Consider the following 23486-nt stretch of genomic DNA (forward strand, 5'->3'; position numbering starts at 1 on the left):
AAAAAAAACCAAAAAAACATAAGAAAGTTAGTGGCTATGTTTATACTGCTTTATTTAATGCATTAGGTGATACTGAGATAAGAACAGCTGTTAGCTCTGCCCTTGTAGAGTTACAGCCATCCATAGCCTTAAAAATAATTTTGGAGGTAGTGCATTCTTTTATCTTGTGTATGATTGTGTATACATTCATAGATAATGTAAGATAGTCAGAAGACTAGGGGAAACATTAAACATCACTCTTGTGGTGAACAAGCCTGAAGTCAGTTGTGGAGTTTTTGTTCACTTGGACTTTGTATGCTGGCTTGAATGTGTGCTTGAATTACTAGAGCTGTAACAGTAAGAGGGGTGAACCCACCAGCCTTGGAGGTTGGTGGATTAGGGAGGCAGAGTGGACGGCAGGCTGGCAGCACGTGCTCCTGTGGGGCAGGCGGACGCAGTGGTGGCTGCTGTGGAGGGCTGGCAGACTGGTAGGGAGCATGTGTTTTCGCAGCAGTGGCATTGCTGTGAGTGCCAAATTAGAGCTAGTGAGAAGGAAGCTACTAATATTTCTCTTCAGCCTGAGTGTTTGCAACTTGTGCACAGAGGCATGCAGCCCTCAGTGTGCTGCAGCTTGTAACCAACCCACCAACGTGTTTGGCTCATTCTGAAGGGTGGTGTGCAAGAGGGAGAGTTAATACCACTGCCTCTTCCCCATTCCTCGCCTTGGAGGCAGATGAAAACCCTTTTTTTTTTCCACTGCCCAGGTACAGCAGCTCTGCCTGGTCCTGCTGTTGTCTCTTCATGGTTGCTTACGGTCTTCTCCATTCACTTCTTGCTATCTCTTAATGCTAACCACTGAAAACGAGTGCCTGCAGAAGAATCGAGCAAGAAGCAGCCCAAAAGGCTGTGAGTTCACACTGTGTTGGGCAACGTAACATGCAACGTAACTTTCAGATTTGCATTTTCTTCATACCTAACACACTCAAACTTGTTTTTATTAAGTACTATCATGCCTTAAGGCATGTCTTATTACTCAAGCTCTTGTATATCTGCAGTTATCTAAGTCAACAAAATAACAAAATATCAGGCCTGAATGATAACACTTTTTAAATAATTCACAGAGAATAACTTTAACTGAATGTTACCTTTTTTTTTTTTTTCTTTCTGCAAATTGATATACTAGGAAATTCTTGGCCTCATTCAAAAAGTTTGCCACTTTATCTGGCAAACCGTTACTCTTTTTCTGGTCAGTAGTGAGCTCTCTCTCATGCATATCCAATATCTATATCATCAGGAACATCCTTCGCTGTTTTGTTGCCTTGAATAAAATATATTCTGTTGCTTCTACTTCAACATTCACAAGAAATTGTATTTAGTACCACACATTTTATAGACTTTCAGAATGATACATATTCAGCTATTACAAAGTACAGTCTCACAAAATCCCAGAAAAAAATATGAGACAAAGTATTTGTACCTTATGCAAATTAATGCCTTATTAACAATTTAATCAGTGCAGTCACAAATTGGCTCTAAAATGCTGCCTCTCCAATTTTGCAGCTCTGGGCAACTATCCAGTCTTTACATAAGGTAAGCTGTCCTCTATGTTTTTCTGTAAAGCATTGAACATTTTTTTTTCAAGTTATAATTGGTGTTTGTTTGCATGGTTTATGTGATGACTTGGTTGAGTAAATTGTGAATTAATATGGCACATATGAAATTTGTCACTTTTTTTTTTTTTTTTTTTGTCTAAAGACAGCTAGAGATTTGCTTTTGCTATGTAAGACTTGACCTGAAGATTTACTTTCAAAGAGGATAGTATTAGTTGACTATGGTATGTACATAAAGCATGAGGTAGTGTATCTTTACTTTCCCTTTATGGAATCCATACATTTTCTTCTGTGTAGCCACGATAACCACAAAAACATTAGTAATGCAGCATTCCTGAGTTGCACATTTTAAAACGTAGCATTTCTGAGTTGCACATTTTATAAACGCAGCAAAAGAAAATCCTGCACAAAATATGAGTATTGCAGAACATGCTGTTCAGAGACTCATTACTCAGCCAAAATGAACCTACTTTTTTTCTGAGCAATACAGAAAAGATTGCAAAATTTCAGTTTTCAACACCATGCTGTCAAGCTGTGGATCTATTTCAAGGAAGATCACAAGAACCATTTTTAGAATCCAGAACACATACTTTTTGATTTCTTATTTTATTAGGAGGTGAATAAACAAGAAAAATCACCTCCTACTCCCCAAAACTTAAGATTTAAAAGCATTCGACTAGAATAAGCAAATGGGTTATTATTTCAGTCTCCTGCCATACCAAGAGAATGTATTATGAGCATGTAGGCCTGGTTTCATCTGGTCAAATGCAGAGTTCATCAGCATAGATAGCTATAATTGAGCTAGTTATCTAAACTCACTTTATATAATGGTGAGATATAGGCACTTTTAGGCAACAAATTCTTTCATTGTAGCTTAGACATCTAAAAAGGTCAGTGAGATACATTCCAAAAACCCATTTCTGCCCATTGACTATAAGCGGAATGCAGATACTGAGATCACATGTAAATGTCAGCACTGTCAGTGTCAATGTCTGTGATGAATCCCTTCCTTAAATCAGAAAGAGTGACACATTGTGTGTAAGCCAAAGAATACCTGGAAGTGCTTTATTACAAACCTTAATCTTTCCTAAAATACGAAAAGCTAAAATTATACAGCAGTAGAATATGCAGGAGAAATTGAGACTCTCCACCAATATCTGAGGTGTTGGAGGGAATCAGACCAAAATAAATAAATAAATAACAGAAAACACTGTGACCAAATCCCTATTATTAGAACAAACCATTATTTAGCTTTAAGCACTATTAATACTGCTAACATATTCAAGATTCAAGAAAACCGACATCCTTAAATTGTGATTGAAGGACAAATTGTGCTGGAGTATTAAAAATATCACTTGGCTGTATGCAAATGGGATTAGTTTTTAAGTGTCTGTAAATAAGCAGGCATTGTACTGGAACAGACATTAGTGAGTTGCAAACCAGAGTGCAAGGCGAGCATCTGAAGTAAATGATCATTGTGAACCTACTTAGATTTTTACAGTTTAATCTCATGATCTGAGAATAAAATCTCAGCCTCTTTCTGGCGTCTGGACCTCTTCCAGGAGTGAGTGGTTAAATTTAATGAGTATGTGCATATGTGTGAGTGGGCAACAAGGTGGTGCAGTAAGGCAGCTACCTGAAGGCATCCATATCAGAGGTGCTCTCAAGTAGCTAGATCCATATTTAAAAATCTACTGCAATTATTATTCACAAAATACCCTGCTAGATTAGTCCTGTACATTGAGTTGAGCAGTAGCCCTACTATCTATACATTTTTATAGACAACAATCCAAGACAGTACTAACTTTATTTTAGTCAAGTTCAAGCTGGCAGTGAACTGGAGGCCAGCTGTCTGCCACCTTTGTGCCCTGTGCCAATTAGCTCTGTCACTCAGAAGCACACTTTAACGTGAGCTCTGACCTTGTACCTCATGCTTAGTTCCCTGAATTTAGAAGATTAGGATTGTTGTAGGAGCGGATTTAAGCCATTCTGCTTGCTATCTGAAGGACAAAAGCCGGTTCTGATCCACTACTGTGGTGCCAAGTTAATGCTGTTCTGTTCTGTGCTTGCTGGTGTTGACTGTACAGTCAGTGTCTCCAGAGGTCAGCTGCGGATTCACCTTCTAGGAACACTGAAGTGGTGCTCAGTGTTGATGCTCTTTTCTGCATCTGCTGTTGATGGTTGCAGAGATCTTGAGGTTGCAGCTGATTTATCTTCCCCGGCCCCATCTCTCCTTGGGTGGGACGGGGAGCCTGTGAAAGGAAGGGCCCCCCCCGAAGGCCACAGTTGGGGGGGAACAGCTTTGCTGACACAAGTGAGATGCTGCACCCAGAACTACATGCAAGTTGTCAAAATCTTAACAGAGGGTGTCCAGCACAAACAATGGCTCGCTTCCTATTTCTTCCCAATAATAGGAAACGCAGTATTGTTGTTACCACATGCTCTCTGTCAGAGTTCAACAACCCGTGTTTACTTCCCTTTTTTTCTCTTATGTGCTTCTGTCAGCAAACATGTTCCCTTCCTGCCGTTGTCCTCAGTGCTGAGATGAATGCCCCTTGCGAAGAGCCCTCCCTGCAGTTCTACATTAGAAACTTACCTATCCCTGCTACATATTATCTCCACTATATTTCATCCTTCCTGAAGGAGCCATTTCAGCTTCAAATTAAAGTTTTAGACAGTACAGAGATCAATTAAATGATAATATTTTCTCATATTTAGGCCGGTCTTTTTCTTTGAGTAACCCTTGGATTGGGTACCTTTATAGGAGTTCTAAAAATTGTCTCAATTTCCATGACAGATAGCCACAGCTCTTATGAATACTGCTCATCATTAGCATCATTATTTTCAGATAAATAAAAAAAAATGGTGTAAGAATTGCTTCTTTCCCTATGAATATTCCAAGTGCTGGGCTGTGAAAGTTACAACAGTTTTCTCATATAATCCGTCCCAGAGACTGCCTAAAATTCATAAACAATGCACTTCTGAGACCTTTGAGACTTTAATATTTGTTGCACAGTGGATATTTGGGACAAGAAGTTTCATTTTTTTTAAGCTGAGTCATCAGAAGGTTTTTTTTTCCATTTCACTTCAGTGTGCAGTGAATGAGACTGGTGAAAAAAAACAACTGTAACAACATGTACACTTTTTGTTTGCTTCTTCAGCAAAATAGTTAAGGTCATTATTGAATTAAAAAGGAAGATGTTTTGAAGTGAACTTGTATATGCATTTTGCTTAGAATTTATGAGTGAAATTGTGATTTGTTCCAAGATACAACTTGCCTTTTATATACGCATTTATTTTGTCATCAGTATGGCAAATAATTAGATTTTTTTTTTTCCTATACAAAAATGGTGAGTTCTTGTACAATTTAAGAAATAATAAAAAATAAATTCTGGAGCTCTGAAGCAAATTCCGCATTATTGTCAGCAAAGCACAGCTTTTTGATTAATGTAGTGGCTAGTATTGGTTATTAATACAAAGAAGTTTCTAATTACTCTACAAACCTAATGTGGAATTTTACTATGCCTGTAAATGGAACAGTCTAAAAAAGTCTAAGTTAATTGCATAATTATAGTCAATTGCTGGACAATTTTCTTCAAATGAGAAAAAATATTAGACTTTTGGAACTTATTAGCTGGATTGAGTGCCTGCATTTTGCTTTTAAGTTTCTGCTTATGATCTTTAGAGCATTTTGTATTAAATTTTTAATTGGTTGAACAAAATCATATTAATGCTCTACATTTTAAATGGCAAGTTCACACCCACCATCTCTGTAAATGCTGAACTCCTGCAGCATTAGGAATAAGCGATATGCAGATGTCCCCAGATAGTAGCAGTCATTTTAGAGGCTGTAGCATTTAAATGCACTTTTGAATGCACACATTTCTCCAGGGGATGATAAAGAAAAATCCTGTATGTCAGACAAAGAAACTGTGAAAGAAACCCTATGCAGAGTTCATAAACAAAGGATGCACTTCTGTGGGATCATGTTCTGAGTCTTGAGCTTCACCATAACCTCTTGTGCCTCAGTAATTTGAGATCCTTGTTGGTTTGGCAGTTGGTCACACGAAATAAACCATCCAAACATCATGTGTGATCATCAGCCAATCAGGTCTCCAAAGAGTCTTTAAATGTTCAAACTGAACAAAGGCTCTGTATCTGTCAAGTTCAGATTATTGTCTTGGACAGCAGCTCCCTGCCAGGTAATGTGCTGTTTTTCTATTTCCTTTTAGCTTTACTTTGTGTAATAGATAGTTTGAGATTACTGTGGTAATCCATGCAAAACTAATTGACTAATTAAATGCAAGACAAGTCAATGCACCAGCACACGTTGCACAATATTTGCTATTGGCTTTTTAATGATTATATAGCATATATTGACAAAAAAAGAGTGAAGTGCTTTAAAGAAGAAATATTTTTACACTCTTCCTACCTCTAAAGATTTATAACAAGGAGTAATACGACTGAATGGTGAAACTCCCTGGTCTTGTGGTCTTGTCAGGCTTTATAGATTTGATTGGCATTTTTTCTTCATGTATTTTGCCAACATTCCTGAGAAAATAAAGTTCAAAGAAGAGACTTCTAACGAGGAACTTGAAGAAGTAGCTCAGATCAGTGTAGCTCAGGTCAGATTTCAGAACTGATGGACATGAAATGTAAATTGGAGTTAGAATGAAGGATGTGATGGAAGTTGCTATGTGGCTATATGACTTGGACTGAATTATTAGAATGATAAGATGGTGGTAAAGAGCACAAGCAAAGTGTTTGGCAGAAGCACAGCTTTTAGGAAACTCAAGAACCTCACAACTCATATACAAAAAGATGAATGAGGGCAGGAAGAAGATTTGCAGACAAGTAGGACGTGGCTGAGTCAACAGGCAAAGTAGATGATGGGGACACGTGTGGTAATAAAGAGTAGAGCCTAGTCTGACAGGGAAAATTAATCTCATATGTTCTGAAGTAACATACAATTTATAAATGCAATATCAATTTTACTTACAAGAAAAGTCTTTATCATATACATCTTATTTTCATAAGCATTTGGGAGGGCAGCAATAACATAAGCCCATTGCATGGAACCAAGTAATGGAATGAAGGCTATTCCGCCTCGCTGAGCCCTTACACAGTTGGTTCTTCTGCAGTGCCAGGGATTTTTATAATAAAGAATGATGGACTGCTTTTAAAACAAGCAGTGCGGGTGTCTATTTCACTGACACAAGTAACTTTGTTTCAGTCTTTTGCAACCTCAGAACTCAATGTCCTATGACTGGGTTTAGCTGTAGGCACTTTAAAATTATTAGATTCCTTTGAAGCAAATGAAATAGTAATTTCCAGTTGTGTTTTTCAGATATAACAAACTCCCCCCCCAAAAAATCTCCAACCAACCTAAACAGTTTTGCTAGTGGTTGATGCATTAGCAGTTTTACAGTGGGTGTTTATACAACATTATGGACAAGTGTTTACTGAGCTCATTTCATGGAGATAGGATGATGTTTTTAAGTTCTGTTTTTATTTTACCTCTGTTATCAATGTTTACAGCTTCAAGGTCTAATTCGGTGTTTACTGAGCTCAAATCAGAGCGCAAAACTGTCTTAGATTTCACCAGAGATGGCTCAGTGACCAGAATTTCATTGTCATCTTCACAGCTCTTCTGAAACACTCTAATGGCTTCCCATATAGTAAAGCATAATAACTAGGTCAGACTACAAAATCAAAAATTACTCAACTGGTCAGTGGTGACAGTTTTCACACTTAACTTACATTGAGTATTTTTATACCTCTCTTTATAAACTTACATTGAGTATTTTTATACCTCTCTTTATATGTTTTTGATTCTTATTTTTTCATTATATGTTTCTCATTAAATCTATGTGATGCATTATACGTAAACTGTTTCTGAAAAAAAAATATTGGGAAGATTAGAAAAAAATATTGTTTTTCAACAGGCGCTGGAACCCCAGTGTTTTTTCACGTAGTCCCATCCTGATGTACAACTGATGGATTGTAACTCTCCAACAGTAAAAACAGTCATTTGGTATTAGTAAAAATAAAAGAAGATAACAGAATGGTGTTCCAAGAGGATAAAGGTAGAGAGGCCGCTGAATCTTTACATAAAGGAGTCGTGTTTGAACAAGTGTGATGCAACATGCAACCTTAGTGAAGCTTCAATATGATGACAATTCCTTTTGCTTTAGCTTACCTCCTAAAACTGTTTTTCAGATTGTCACACAAAGTTGACTTGCTAATACACCTCTCTGTCCCCTTAAAGAGTTAGAAAATGGAAAGAAATGTAGTAGAAAAAAAAAATAAAAAAAATCAGCCTGCCTTTTCTCCCAAAAGTCACAAAGAAAGGAAGCACTGTGCTTGACCCACATAACAGAAGAATGCAGGAGAGTGAAAGACATGTGTGCAGTGTAGTTACAGACATTATAAAACAATCACTGCATGATGTTTAAACATTGCTTTATGGTGTTTCCACTGAGATATTCCATTACTATGTGATGATAATGAATCATGATTGAACTTCACTAAGAGCTCTTGCCATGACTGCATACTTCTCTAATTTTTTTGTTTTGTTTTGTTATGTTTTTTGTGGATTGCTCATGGAAACAAGGGAGAGAAATTACTTGAAGGAAATAACTAAAATAGAAGTGGCAAAATTATAATGGCATTTAGACGCAGACAAACTTTTCAACACAATTTTATTTGAACTTGTGAATATTATTTTATTCAAGTTAGAAGTGCAACTTTAAATATAATCTTGTAGGGAATGTGAAAGAACGCCTTTAAAAATGTCCCTGGGCAGTGCATATGTGTTGACAAAAGTGTTTTTTTTTTTTTTCTTATTTTTTCCATTTCTGTAGACATAGCTTATCTACAGCAACTAATTTGAGAAATAATATTCCAGCTAAAGAGGGAGATTGAGACAAGTGTTATTCTTATTCTTATTCTTATTCTTGTTCTTGTTATTGTTATTGTTATTGTTGTTATTTCATTTTACTGGTAAGGTGCTCAAGATCTGTAAAGCATCTCAGTTCAGCTGACAGTGTTTCTACCAGATCTTACTCCTACACACTCAGATGGCAAGTCTTTAGAGAAGGGAAAAGTGGCATCTGGTGATTCAAAACAATACAAAACTAATGGAATCAAGTTCTTGTAGATGACAAATGGATATGGCCGTCAACCTCAAATAAAATTACCGTATGTGATGCATGATTCTGAAGGTCCTGAAAATTCTGGCAAAACACTCAGCTATCTGCATTGTCACATTTAAAATTCTGTACTTTCATTATACTGCAACAAATTAGTATTATAGGTTTAGAAACAGTGTATCATAATTGATGCATTTCTTTGATCATAAAAATGTCACTGTATGTGATGTACACTGATGCACAAGCTAGGAACTATACATATGCAAATTAAATAAGGTATGAAAATTATAAACTGTGTAATTTTATCTATAGTTGTGGTTTTGCACTGCATTTTGAACTCTGATATGGGGATTGTGATTTACATGGATAATAATGCACATATAAAACTAGCAACAAATATCTGGTGTATGAAGAAACTGGAGAAGGAGTAGTAAGTAATAACAATTCTAATTATTTTAGTATTAGTAATAGTAAGTTGACAGCTGGTAAGCTGATAATGAACTTTTGACTGCAGGACTCAAGTTTAAGCACAGAAAGATCAAAAAAGGGAAAGAATGGGCTGTGACTTTGCAAAGAAAGAAAAGATGTAAAAATGGCAAAATCTTATTCAATGAGGTAACTCCTTTTTCTGGGTGAAACTCCATCTGATTTATGCTCTGTTTATCGGTGAGGGTGAATAGTAGGTAAGAGTAAGGTAAACTCAATTGTAGTTCACTGCATTTGTATAAAGGCTCACATCTGAAAACATTTAATCTGAATATTAATTTTATTCATATGAAAGAATATTTAGTTGTTTTTCATAGAGCACATTATGTGAAGTTGTGTTTTTTTTTTTCCCATCTACTTCAAGAGGCTCATCAGAGTGAAACTTTATACTATAGGGCCTATTAAGAATATGCACAAGTACTAAAGTGCTGTCTGTAAGCATTCACAAGAATTACTCCTTTAGTTCAAAAACTGAAATATTTGTTGATAATGAGGTGGAAGCTGTAAAAATGCACTTCTGTTCTTTGACAGATTCTCTTTGAAATCAGTAAACAATGAATTAAAAGGGTCAGATTGTACATGTATTTCTGTAAAACCGACCCTTTAGTTAAAAATAAATAGTACGAAAATAACATTTAATGAATATTATTCAAAAATCAATTTTTCTAATTCGTAATTTGTATGTTTAAAAAGGATTTAATACAGAGCTCTGTTTATACACTGCTGTTAATATAGATTTTTTTTTTTATTTAAAATCCACTTTAAAAGAAGAAAAACACATAAAGAAAAAAATATCCTACCAACACTTGTGGATCTGTATGGGATTGACAAGTGTCTTTTGCATAAAATTTCTTAGAAGCTGTGAAATATGAGCTCAATGTGTCTAGTCATATGCTGAGATGTTATAACACTTTTTGGATAATCACAGAATCAGAGAATTGTCTAGGTTGGAAGAGACCTCCAAGATCACCCAGTCCAACCTCTTACCTAATACTAACAAGTCCTCCACTAAACCACATCACTAAGCTCAACATCTAAACGTCTCTTAAAGACCTCCAAGGATGGTGACTCAACCACTTCCCTGGGCAGCCTATTCCAATGCCTAACAACCCTTTCAGTAAAGAAGTTCTTCCTAGTATCCAACCTAAACCTCCCCTGGCGCAACTTTAGCCCATTCCCCCTTGTCCTGTCACCAGGCACTTCGGAGAATAGACTAACCCCTACCTCGCTACAGCCTCCTTTAAGGTACCTATAGAGAGCGATAAGGTCGCCCCTGAGCCTTCTCTTTTCCAGGCTGAACAACCCCAGCTCCCTCAGCCGCTCCTCATAAGACTTGTTCTCCAGACCCCTCACCAGCTTCATTGCCCTTCTCTGGACTCTCTCAAGCACCTCGACGTCCCTCTTGTAGCAAGGGGCCCAAAACTGAACACAGTACTCGAGGTGCGGCCTCACCAGAGCCGAGTACAGGGGGACAATCAATTCCCTAGCCCTGCTGGCCATGCTGCTTCTTATACAAGCCAGGATGCTGTTGACCTTCTTGGCTACCTGAGCATACTGCTGGCGCATATTCAGTCAATATTCAGCTCATAAAGACTCAGTGCCACAGACAGTAATGCAATGAAGCAATATTTCTCAGCCAAATCCTATTTTTCAATCCCCTTTAATTTGCTTGTTACATTTTATATGCTTGGGTTCAGTTTTTACATTAGTATATAATAGTGCCTTGCAGTTTAAACCCTGGTGTAAACCTATCACAGAGGATTACTGTGCTCTGATGTTGTGTCTATGGTATGTATAGATAACTTTATCCATAATAAACAGTATATATGTTTTAAGGCAATAAAACAAGGTGGTGATTTTTTAAATTGACACACAATCACTAGTTGGGTCAGTGTGATTTTGTATAGAATAAGAACCGTACAGTTCCCTTAGATAATGAGAACCAGCATCAATGTTTAATTTATTCATTTCTTTTCACTTGGAAAGTCAAAATGAACTGGTATCTTCATTTCTGCTTCTATAAGTTTTCAAATTAGTTTTACTTTTTCAAGTAATATTTAATTTGAAATATCAAAAGAACAAAATTAAATTCTAGGTGTCTATACAAAGATGAGAATGAATAAAAGATAATTTCTGTTCATTGTAAATTTCAATAACAACAGTCTAATTTTAATGCAGCTTAACTATTTCAGAAGTCATTTGATGGTCAAAGCCAATATTGCTGTAAAGCAATGAGTGGAAGCAGTCATCCTTGTGTTAAATGGGACAGATGATGACCTTTTTGCATTTATCATGTGATTAGAAGTGCAAAGAACTTCCTGCTTCAAGGACAAGATACTTTAAAGTGTCAACAGGTGTATCAAGTTCTGTTCGCAAAACTGGAAAACTTTATGGCATTCGTTCACCTTGTCTTAAACAGAAAGGATTTTAAAGAACTCAGTAATTAAATTCCAGCACAAACAACTGATATGAACTTAAATGAACTGGACTATTAGAGTAGTGGATAGGCAATTTAAGGAGTGCTTTGAATTCTAGGACTCAACTGTGGTTTAAAGCCAGGTCCCCTTTGGAACACCAGTGCTGCATTAGTTAGGATTCCTTCTGAACAGCATGTGATGCAAAAGGAGCTGTGAGATGGAACAGCGTATCCCCATCTGTTGCTGGTCAGCTGTCCTGTACATCCCCCTCCTTTTCATGAGATCAGCCTGACAGCAGTAGTTATGCTCTCAAGCCATGATGCAGCTGAGCTGCAAACAGGAAGCAAAAAGGGGAAGACGAACTTCTTAGTAGTCATTTGGCCTGTCCAGAAATCGGTCCCTGTGTGTGTTGGGCTTTCTAGCTCTGATCCAGAAAAAGATAATTAGCCTCTGTTTGTGCCACTGAACCACTGAAGTGTCTTTTCCTAGAGGCAAGCTACAGTCCTTGTTGGGAGAGATAATAACATTGTTTATTGAATATTTTTTTTAGGGAATATTGTCTGAAGAAATTAGTATTTTCCTGGTAACTACCATTTTACAATGCTTAATAATGAACTATTTTACATTTCATTAAATTTATCATTGACTTGTGTCAAGAAAGCTCTTATCACTTAGCCTCCAAAGACTAACTCCTGCATTTGGGAATAATAATTGCTCTCCCTTTTTCAGAATGGTTAATTTTGCAATATGTTCAGGAAATGCTTACACTACTGACAGTAACTGCAAAATGTTCCAGTCCACACAGTGTCTTCTTATATCTAGATCTGTGGAAGAAAGATGAAATAATAACAAACTACCTCTTCAATGCTTATTCTAAGAGAAAGGAATAGTGGCGTTGCTATACGTCTATTTGAGGAATAGGACTTTTTTTCCACATTTTGGAAACCTTTTAGACAAGGTTCAAAGTGCATTTTAGGAAAGTAGAATGCAATGCAATTCACTCCTTCTGGATTTGCCTTAAAAACAGGCATCATTAAAGAAAACAAACTTTACAGTGTAGATGCACAGGAAAAGAAGAATTAAAATATTGTAGGAAATTTATAGGAAATTCTTATAGATCATCTTCTGAAACATATTGTTGATTTTTTTGTCCTTAGTTCTTCCTTTGAAACCTTTTCAAAGGAGCAGGAATAGTAATGAGTAAGTAGTTTGTTATTAGCTTTAAATATATATGCAAAAGTATATATATATATATATATGTGCATTAAGAGAAATCTTCACTAAAACTCTAATAATTATATTGGTTGTACAATCGAGAATCCTTCATTCTATAGAATACTTTCCTAATGGAAGCTAGGTTCACTGGTTTTACACCACTTTTTATAGCCTGTGTCCCTTGCAAGAACATGAAAGCTAACAAATGATGCCAAATTTAATGTTCCAGTCAGCCCAGTATCCTCTTTCCAAAAGTGTTTAGCTGGATATGCATAGACTATAAGAAACTGGAAGTGTCTAGTGTGATCTTGTAATAAACATTTGGTGGTTTGATGTCCACCATGTCCTGTGACAAGTTTACCCCTGTCAATCTGAGAAGTGTTTGTAAAAAAATACTAATTTTAAATCTACCTAATCCTTTCTTTGTGTGCCCCCTCTTTATATTGTGAGAAACAGCAAGTGGTTCTTACCTTCCTTCGTTACATCATTCAGATTTTATAGTGTCACAGACACAGAACAGCAAAAATATGTGATTAATATCATTACATCATCTTCAGACTGCCTGGGAAGAGCCATCTCATGTTTTACTTCATTCACAGTTATCTCTGGTGACCGTGTGAAGTGCTATGTCATTTTTCTCTTCTCCCCCATTCCTGTCAGATTCATTGAAGCTCTTGCCTTGGCTGACAGTAAACTTCAGGTATTTGTGAAAGAAGAGTATGATACAAATGGATTTTGAGAAAGAAAAAAAAAAAAAAGAAAAAGGATGCTCATTTGATAATACAGTATGAATGTTTTTGGCTTGGTCTTTGTATTTATTTCATAGCCTTCACTTTCTTGGGAATGCAGACGCAGAGGAATGCTGGTGCAGCCTGGTACTCAGGTCACTGTCGGAAGGAAAGCCCCTGACAGGCTGCACACAGCAGCCAATGCTCCCAGAACAGTTAGGGAGGTAATTCGTACCTGTGCTGCTGGCTGGCCCTTGCTAAAGTTGTCTGAGTTATGGCTGCAGACGAAAAACTTAATCTACATTTGAAATGGCAGGTGGATACACCATCAACCTGAGATCATTGTAATGTGATGGTGGTGCCCAGCTCAAGCAATCAGTACGGCTAGTGTGCTAGGTGGAGACGTGTTAGAAAAGCAACAATAGAACAGTTGCTCTGTGGGGAAGAAAGTCTCTGACACACTTTGGTTTTGTCCTTGTGCGCAATGGGATTTGTGGCAGTCCTAAGTGATGTGAGACCTTGAGACATGCAGTAGAAAGGCAGGACTAAGGAGGTGTCTGTGATGAAGAGAATATGATGTGGGGGACAACTGACTGTACTAAATCGAGAAGTTTGCATGAGGGGCAGCCAGAAAACCCTTCATTTTGCTGTGTGGATTAGGACAATTGAGATGTGGCTACAGGAAGATGAACTGGCGCTTCTTGAGCATGGTGACCTAAGATTATCTACTCAAATGCAGAAATCTTTAAGCTGTGAAACCTTTACCTCAAATAGTTTTATAACAGCCACTCATCTTAAAAGTAGACATCATTAACATTTGAAAAGATCTGTTTGAATGAGGGCAAAATTACACCCTCTGCAAATCAGAAGACAAAGCATAGTTTCAGGAGGAAGCAATTTTTCATTTTATGCACCTTCGTCCCCACAAAACAGGCAGTTCAAAAATATATTGAATGGTGAAATAAAGAAAGATGGGAAAAGAAGAAATCTTGCTTAATGACAAATCAAGAATCTATAAAATGTATTTTAACCAAATCTGGTGCTACAGACACTTTTACTTACTTATATAAAGACCATCACTGTATTAAAATGACTGGTGTAATGAAACAACCATTTAAATGCTTCGGCGTGTTCATTGCTATATCTTAAGTGGCTTGGATTATCTGTCTGTCTGTCTATCTATTGATTTAGTAAGATGGGCTTTTCAGAGATGATGAATTGAATTTTAATAGCACTACAATATATACAGTTACTGATATGTCCTCAGTCTGAAATTCAAAATGACTCATTTTTAACTTGGAAATAAAAGAAGACATAAGCAGGAAGGTAACTCCATAGATCAGGAATTTTTCCATTAGTAATGAACTCTCTTTCACATGTTATTAGGAAACTCATTTGTATCCATAAGTATGAAATGCACCATTGGAGCAAACATTAATATTTTTTGCTTAGTAATTCATCTCTGACTCACAAGGAAGACTTACTATAATGTATGAAAATATAAAGAGTTAATTACAGTCTATTGAAAAGCCTTGTGGGATGCATTGTATCCTTCACATAAGACACATTGTTTTCCATCCCACAGTAAGTACTTTATTTGTTCAAAATGATCCCATGGTATTCATTTCTGACTTGGCAAGAATGATTTAGATCAACTGTATGTACTAACATCTGGCTGCATAGTGCAGCTGAATTACTCATGCGATAGCAGTAAGAGAAGAAAATGGCAAGCAAATATACATAATTTTAGGCTCAAGGGCCCAGTATTCTTGTGCAATGCTGGTTAAACAGACCAACAAAGCAGAGACAGTTTGAGATGTGTTAATATGGGAAAATGTAATTAGTTCCAAAATAAAAGTTACTGTAATTTAAGCAGCAGATATAAACAGGAAAAATTGTGCTAGGCCTGTATGTATTCAAATCATACTGTAAGGCTGGTGATTTGCTGGGTATCATACAGTTGAAATAGAAGTTTCAAAAAGAAATTACAGAAACAAACCTTTCACCGGTAGATGTATTATATGTTATCACAATGAAATATATCAACAACAAAAATGTGTCTTTGTTAGTTATTGCAGTTGTCCTATCGGCTGAGTCACAAAATTGCATCTGAAGACTAGGGTAACAATTGATATCTGTTCTTGAGGAACATTTCGTTGAGGAACGTTTCGTAAGGGCAAGTTAACCTTAAGTTCATGGAGAAGTAGGTATGCCTGAATTTCCTTATCTCACTAGGAAAATGTTGTCCTTTAGCTAAATATAAATTCTTCTTCTTTCCTTGTGTGCTAACCATAAGAGTGCAGAAGCTGAAACTGTTTTTTTCTTGCCTGCCAATATTCAAGAAAAGCAATTATTATTTTTTTTTGTCTCCCAGGTATTAATTTATCCATCCATCCATCCATCCATCCATCCATCCATCCATCCCTCTCTCTCTCCCTCCCCTTCTTTCTTTCTTCCCCTTCATCTGACACACAATTCATTTTGTACTTATCCAAACAAGATTCTACTGAAGGTTTGTAACATCCCTCACTTTCAAGAAAGAAGCTCAAGGTGGCAAGCACTGACTTTGAGATCCTAAGCAGCACTGACCATGGCATCTCCCCAAAGTCTCTCTAAATAATTACTTTAAGTGCAGTCTTTAATTCTTTAACCCCAAATTTGTCGTGGTTTGGTTCTGCAGCTAGTGTAAGATATCTCGGTTAGTCTAGTTATCTGTATGACATCTAAAGCTTGCTTTCTAAGCATTTGTATTAGAGAAATCAAGGGATATCTTGTGTGTTTTGGAAGCCTAGAGCACATTTTTTAGTTGGAGGCATCTGCAGTTCCCCACATAGGGGTTAGGGGTTTGTAGGTGTCTCTACATCACTCAGTTAGTAAGTGAATCCAGCAACAGCACAGTATTTATCTCAGATGTTCTTCATGGTAGCAGACAATAACTGTTTTTCAAGATGCAAGATAGCCTAATGTGTGGGTACCTGCTAACAGGACCAGTGCTATGAAGAGACGTATGTTGGTGGCTTCTTATGCAAAACCTGAGATATGAGCAGAAAGTGTAGACTGGCCTGATGGCCACATGCCTGATGGCCACCTGTACATGGCATTGGACAAAAAAGCATTGGCTATTGAATTTGTGGATAATTTAAAACTGGTGAGCTCTGAAAAATAGTTTCAGTGTCTAAAATGGCAGGTCAGAGGGGTGTACTCTCACAAGAAGGCTTGCTTCCACTATTTCCTCATTTCATATGACAATAGTGTCTGAGCTTGCTTTCAGAGCACAGCTTGCTTATCTGTTCATTATGAGCACTACAACTGTACTGAACTGGAAGGAGGATTTTTCTGAACCTATAGCAGAAATGCCTAGCTACAGACTTTTAGCTACTTCTCAATCTTTTCTTTCGTTCCACTGTATGAACAGCACAAACGTGATTCTGCCTACTCAGAACTGAAAAGATTCATCCAACTTTGGAAATGCTAGATTTCCAGAAGATCCTTATGTCACCATAGACACTATTTCTGAGTGGAGATGTCATGGAAATATCTTATATCGTTACAAATTATAAAAGTTGCTATGCAGTTTTTTAAATGCTGAAAGTCATCCATTAAATTCCTATGCATATTTTTACCTCGATTTCTTCTCTTCCAGTCAAGTTCATAAATCTTTATATCAATAACCACAAATGCTTTATTTATTTAAATAAGTATAAGGATAAAATGCTATTTTGTTTCACAGAAGATTCAAAGACACATCTTTGAGATGCAAGAGACACATCTCTTGCTGTTTTTTTAAGATCTTATCATCTCTGTGACTAGAGAACCAACTTTGTTTCTTTCCTATGCCCTGTAAGGGAGGATGAAGTCAATTAAAGATAATAGATTGATGCTGTCATGATATAGCAATCAAAAATCAAGACATCCTTCTAGTCTAAAACCTGCTTTACGAAATGTTGTGTCATCTGCTTGCCTGCAATACCGATAAAAAATTCTTTTTTTATGAAATTTATGTAACCTGCAAACTACCAAATAATCATGGAAATACTTGAAATAACGGCAATAGGCCCAGCTTTTGGGACTCAGTCATTTACTGTGACTTTCCTTTCAACTTTTGTTACATGTGACTTTCACAAGGTTTCTTTTATTACCCTGTGTAGTTGCCATAATAACAGCATGTCTGTTGTTGGAAACCTCAATCTGTATTTGTTGCAGGCATACCATGCAAGTAGGAAAATTGTACTTAAGCTTTGACATAGTGCAGAATGACTTGGTTCATTTATCTGGATTCAGCTAGCTGGGGGTGGTTCAGCAAGTTACTCTGTTAGTATAAAATTTACTTCCTTGTAATTTTTGATAGACCATTAATTACCCCTGTCAAGTAGTAGCAAAGGGATTTGTAGTTTGAGTCCTGAAAAAAGGGATTTGTAGTTTGAGTCCTGAAATTTCTGAGAGGCAGTGTGTGGAGTAAAACTAAACTGAGGCTTTGGTGTGGTTTGGTTTGACTCATTTTGACATAATTTCCAATGCTTGCCATTGTGCATTAGTTGCTTTATTGCTTGTGTTTCATAAACTATTACGTACCATATATGACATGGTTAAATAGGCTTTGCTAATTATATCACATAAATCAACATCATGGATATGAGATAGTTTGATCCCATTCTTCATTTTCAGTATCAGTGTGAAGTTTTATATATTTCCACAGAACTAAAATTTCAATTTTTTAAGAGGAATAACGTTTTTAGTGGAATAATTTGGAGTCTTCATTCTCTCAGTTTAACTTACTGGAAATTTTTCCTTTGCCTGAAGTACATATTGTTCGGTCCTCAGAGCTGTAAGGTTTGACAGGGTAAACTTTTAAGGATATGGAAATATTGTCTGTTTCCTTTTCTACATTGTCAGCTGATTGTTCTCAGTAATTTCCATTCATTGCTAGTAAAGCCAACACTTTCCTTTAACATTTTTAGAAAAAAAAATCACTGGCATTTGAAACATCTGTGGGAAATGTACTCCATTACTGCTTGATGAACTCTGAATTAATAGATCATTTCTAAATAAGATTGTTCTGCCTACTCAAAAAAGAAAAAGAAAAAAAAAAAGAAAAAAGGAAAGAAGAAACCATAAGGAATTGAAACAGATATAAGTGAATCCTTTCTAAATGCTATTTATTTTTTCTATGATGATATGATGAAGAAAAAATGAATTATGGGAAATGGGATTACTAAAGGCAAATTAAAACACACATAATAATATGAAGCATACTAATATTATTCAGAAGGTTAGAATAAACAGAGGAAGGTTTCACATAAATATTTCGTTGCAATTGGGTTATGGCTTAGTTGAGTATTTATGACAGATATTTATACCCTGATGTTGGGGTAAACCAAACCAAGCCCACTCCCAGTTTCATATCTATTTGATTGTTGGAAAATGATTAAAGAGAATTATGAGAAGTTTTACATAATTTTCTTTCAATGATATACTGAATTTTTTATTCTTACCCCCCTTCCCCCATGTATAAAGCCTCTGAAACCTGGGGGGTGGGGGGCGTGGGGGGTGGGAAGGGGGAGAAAGAAAGGTATTACTATCATCTGAGTCTAGTTTTAAACTCACCTGTCCTTCTCTAATTTGATTCAGATTTTGATTGTTCTAAGATAAAAACCATGAGTTTCCTTCATTGTACCTGATCTTTGCTGTACTGACAGTGCTCTACTGGCCAGAACTATTTTTGAGAAAGGGATCAAGCCCACGTGTCTGTATTTCTTGCAGGAGATAATGAATCTGATAATTCCAAAGAAGCAACTGGTTGTGTGCTGGATGCCACACCACAGAAATTATGTTATATTTGCTCCTTGAAATACTGTTTAATTAGACCATCTGATGAAGAAGCTAAAAACTTAAATTTTCTTACAAACCTGCATGAAATTCTTTGTTGATAAGTTCTATTTAACACTCAGCAGCTTGGCCCAGATCTACATCCTTTCCAAAATCCATTGAATGATGTCACTGTTGAAAGCTTTTTGGCATACCAGTTCTCCAGAAATGCTGTGGCATTCAGAGCTGGTCATCTGAGTTGAGAGTGGCTCTTGGAAAAAGTGCTGCAGTGTGATAGCAAGCCATGAATAATTTTTTTAAAATACCTGTCTCTGTCGATACTATACAAAAGAAACATGCCCTAACTATTTGTGTGAAAGTACAGAAGTTTCCTCTGGATTGACTAGAAAAGAGGAGAAAGGAAGAAAAATCTGTAAGGCCATAAAGAGAAGCAAACCCCATTGAGAGGAGAGAGTTGAGTACTTGTTTTGTAGCAGGTGTATGTGACTATACACACTGCTGAGTCTGTCTGCATTTTCTTACACAATTCTCCACCTCCATGCATGACTTAACACAGAATATAGTACAGGCAGGGTCAATGATGGAGAACCAAAACCTCTAGACATAAGGCTAAAAGGTGACCTTGTGCTGTGTTGCCAAATATTTTATCTGAAACCTGAACTGAGTCCTCTGGCTATATCCTTGAGTGTTAGCACAGGTAGTGAAGTATTGGAAAAATAAATAAGTTTAAATAAGCTGAGTGTGGCAATATAGAAACCAGAATGGATGAGAATCGAGGCTTCAAAAAAAAAATTAATAATAATACTACGCATAGCATGCTATTCCCTTTAAATGAGTTACTGTTTTGTTTATAGCAACTTTTATTTTTTAAAAGTAAATTGTATTTTGGCACAAAAAAAATAGGCTGATATGCTCCTCTTCCCATGTCCTTTAACAAGTGTTTGCTCATGCTGCAAAATACAATTTTTCAGTAACTTTGTTAGTGCAGAATGTATATACAGAATGCACATTGGATATACAATTTCAGCTAAGTGACATATGACACAAAGCCAGCACTGACTTCAATTTTTCCAGTAAATCCATACATTTGGAGATGGGGATGAATACTGGGTCTTTTACACATTAGCCTCTTTCATTTGCAACAAGTAAAAAGGGGAGGTTATGGCTACATAATGATTTCAGATTTTCAAAATCAAGATGTCATACTTTTCCAATAGAAGAGCTTGGACATGGATTCTGACTTGACCTGCTAAAGATGGAATCTGTTGAAGTAATAATAATAAAAGAGATACATTTCTTTGCCTAGGGGAGAGAAGTAATCTGGGATTTACTGTAGAGAGACTGTTGCTATCATATAATCAATAAATTAGCATTGCTATTAGGCTTCATTCACTCCCAATTAAAATAGTGATTGTCATTGGAATTGCCAAGTTAATACTGAAGACATAGGGAAATACTTTTGCAAAGTATACATTGGCCTTAATATTTTATAGTATCTCATATTACAAAAAATTCTCTTCATCTGAGATGTTGACTTCAATATTTGTTTTGCCTCTTTTTCAGCTAAAAAAAAAAAAAGGCTTATTATTGTTTTCCTTGCAAAATAAATTAATTTGTAAATTTTGAATGTGTATGCTAGACCAAATAAGAAAGTTACATTTAAAAATCTGTGGGTTTATTTATTTATTTATTTATTTTTAGAAAAGAGAGGGTGAGAAAGAGTGTTTCTGAAATAACCTTTCTCTCATTGAGTTCAGGAGGAATCTTTTTAGTCTTTATTGTATGGAATGTTTTTGGTAACTATTACCTAAATTGCTGAAAGTTATCAGTTTATTTTTATCATTTTACATGTAAGGTTATTTGCATAAACAAACCTTTAATGCTGTCACAAGAATCTGTGGGGGGAAAAAAAAAAGGCCTTCTGAAATATGGAGTTCAACCTTACTACGACTCTCATTTCGGAAAGTTTTGTGCACTGGTCTTTTTCTGTCTGCTGTGCCTGGTCTTTTTCTGTCGGCCTTGCTTGTTCCAGAGAAACTTCATGGTATCACAGCTCTCAAAACACACAGATGCTACTACCTACCTGCAGGTAGCTTGCCTGTTGCATTTTAATCTTTGTGCATAACTCCCGGTACTGTGCCATGGCGATAAACACTTAAAAATGCAGATAGATTAAACAGGATTTGACATTGGCTTGCACAAAAGGCAGTTTTCAAGGGCAATGATAATACAGTGTTAAAGACCTTGCCATCAAGAATACATATTCTTTTACTGAAGACTGAAAGAGAAAAGAAGCCAATAAACAATATATACTACAACAATAGAATCACTGAATTCCTCTAATGGACAAAACAAAGCTAACAGAACTGCTAATATATAAGCAGTTACACTGAGAGCTGTTCATGCCTGAATAAATGGTCATCATTGCTATTTGCCTTGTAGAAATGTATTTGGCTAGTTCTCATCATCCCTTAATTCAATACAATTGATACAAAAAGGAGTACAAGCTTCACATGTAAGCTTGGTATACAAGTTTCATACATATAAGCTTATATTTATTAGCAAGTATATAAACTTCAATAATCAAAACCTCAAGCAGCCACTGCATCAATGAAGGCCCTTAAATTTCTTTTTCTAGTTGATTCAGGGTTCTAAAATTCTACTGCTTAGCATGGTCAAAAATTCCGTCTTGATTGTGCTAGATGTTTTTCTGACTTTGGGGTCTGTTAAGTAAACAACATGAGGTTATTTGATAGGTCTGGGCTGTTAGACATTAGTAGAGTACACCTAGTCGGTACGGTGTCACATTGTTGGCCATGTCAAGTGACCCTGTCACTTCATTTTTAGCTGCTTGCACAGTGATCAGAGCATTACCTAACGTTCAAGTTTGTTTTCTGTCAAACAGAATTCTAGCCAGCGTCTTTTCTATTTCAAGAGAGTACTTCAGTTGTGAGACTGTGAGACTGCTGCTCCATCTAATCAAATTGTTCAGTTTTGGAGGAAATAATCTCATTTTCCATGGCTGCTGAAAATGTAACTACAAACAAAATTTAGCTTGAGCTAGAGAAGTTGTGCTTTTGAGGTGAGTTGAAGCTCTAGAGGTTTTCCTGTAGTGGTTTCTTTCTGATACAGACATGTTAGGCATGTGTAACTCACAACCAGTTTGCAAAGGTCTTAAGCCTAAATGTTTTCTTTGAAATAAAAATAAATTTATCCTAATTCTTAAGCATTTTGTTGAAATGAAACATGAAAGCCTTCCCTAAAATTACTAGAAGGTTTGATGCAGAGTGAGAGAATGGCTACAGGTCACCTGAAATGTAAGTCATTTCCTTGACTAGAAGAATATGCTTTTGTGTAATGCAGGGAGTTAAAAATAAGTCAGGTGTATACTTATTATTATTGGTACACTCATATTATAAATATAGATTATGAAAATAATCTATAATTATATATAATTATATATAATATAATGATATATATATAATTATATATTTATAATATATATATAAAATTAAGAAAATCATTAAGATGAAAGAATAAATATAATGGAACCAACTAAACGCAAGATATTTCAAAGAAGGAATTAAATGTGTCAATCAACTCGACACATACCAATCAACTCATACTGGAGTAGAAGCATGTGCAGTGGTGAGAGAACTAATGTATGCCTTTGAAGACTTTAATGTCTTTCTGCTTCATGTTCCCTGTCCTGGTTACATCAACCTATTTGCAAAATAAGCATCATACTGCATATTTTTCAAATTCAGCTGCTCAGACAGCATTGTTATTCAGAAGAAACAAAAACCTACAACCAGTTATTATACCTAAATTCATCTGTGTGTATCATTTTTCTGTGAAGTAAGTGGAGTACCCTAGAATGCACATAATAATTCTATTTTGGATATTTATTTATTTATTTATTTTTAATATATATATGTATGTATGTAATTGATGAGGATAAAGATACCATATGGGATTGTATAGTAGCCATTTTGTGTCAGTCCCATGGTGCAAATATGCCCTAGAGCCATCTTTGCTTTGCTTTGCTTAAATAAGCACTTTATTTCAAGTGCT

The 23486-nt window shown here is 36.1% G+C and overlaps 1 protein-coding gene across 3 annotated transcripts in view; it reads left to right on the forward strand.

Annotated features, from left to right (window-relative positions):
• The window catches only part of SLC16A7 (solute carrier family 16 member 7), an 87090-nt gene that overhangs the window by 13427 nt on the left and 50177 nt on the right, over positions 1-23486 (forward strand). The window contains exon 2 of one of the 3 annotated variants that reach the window (XM_080598886.1): positions 1540-1569. The exons of 1 other annotated variant lie outside the window; for it this stretch is intronic. The gene's annotated coding sequence lies outside the window, so the exon portion shown is untranslated. Of the gene's footprint in view, positions 1-1539; positions 1570-5735; positions 5792-23486 lie in introns of those variants that run through there. One more of the 3 variants, XM_080598887.1, reaches the window with a different exon arrangement.

Source organism: Anser brachyrhynchus (assembly GCF_964034855.1).
Source record: "Anser brachyrhynchus genome assembly, chromosome: 1".
NCBI classification, from domain to species: Eukaryota; Metazoa; Chordata; class Aves; order Anseriformes; family Anatidae; genus Anser; species Anser brachyrhynchus.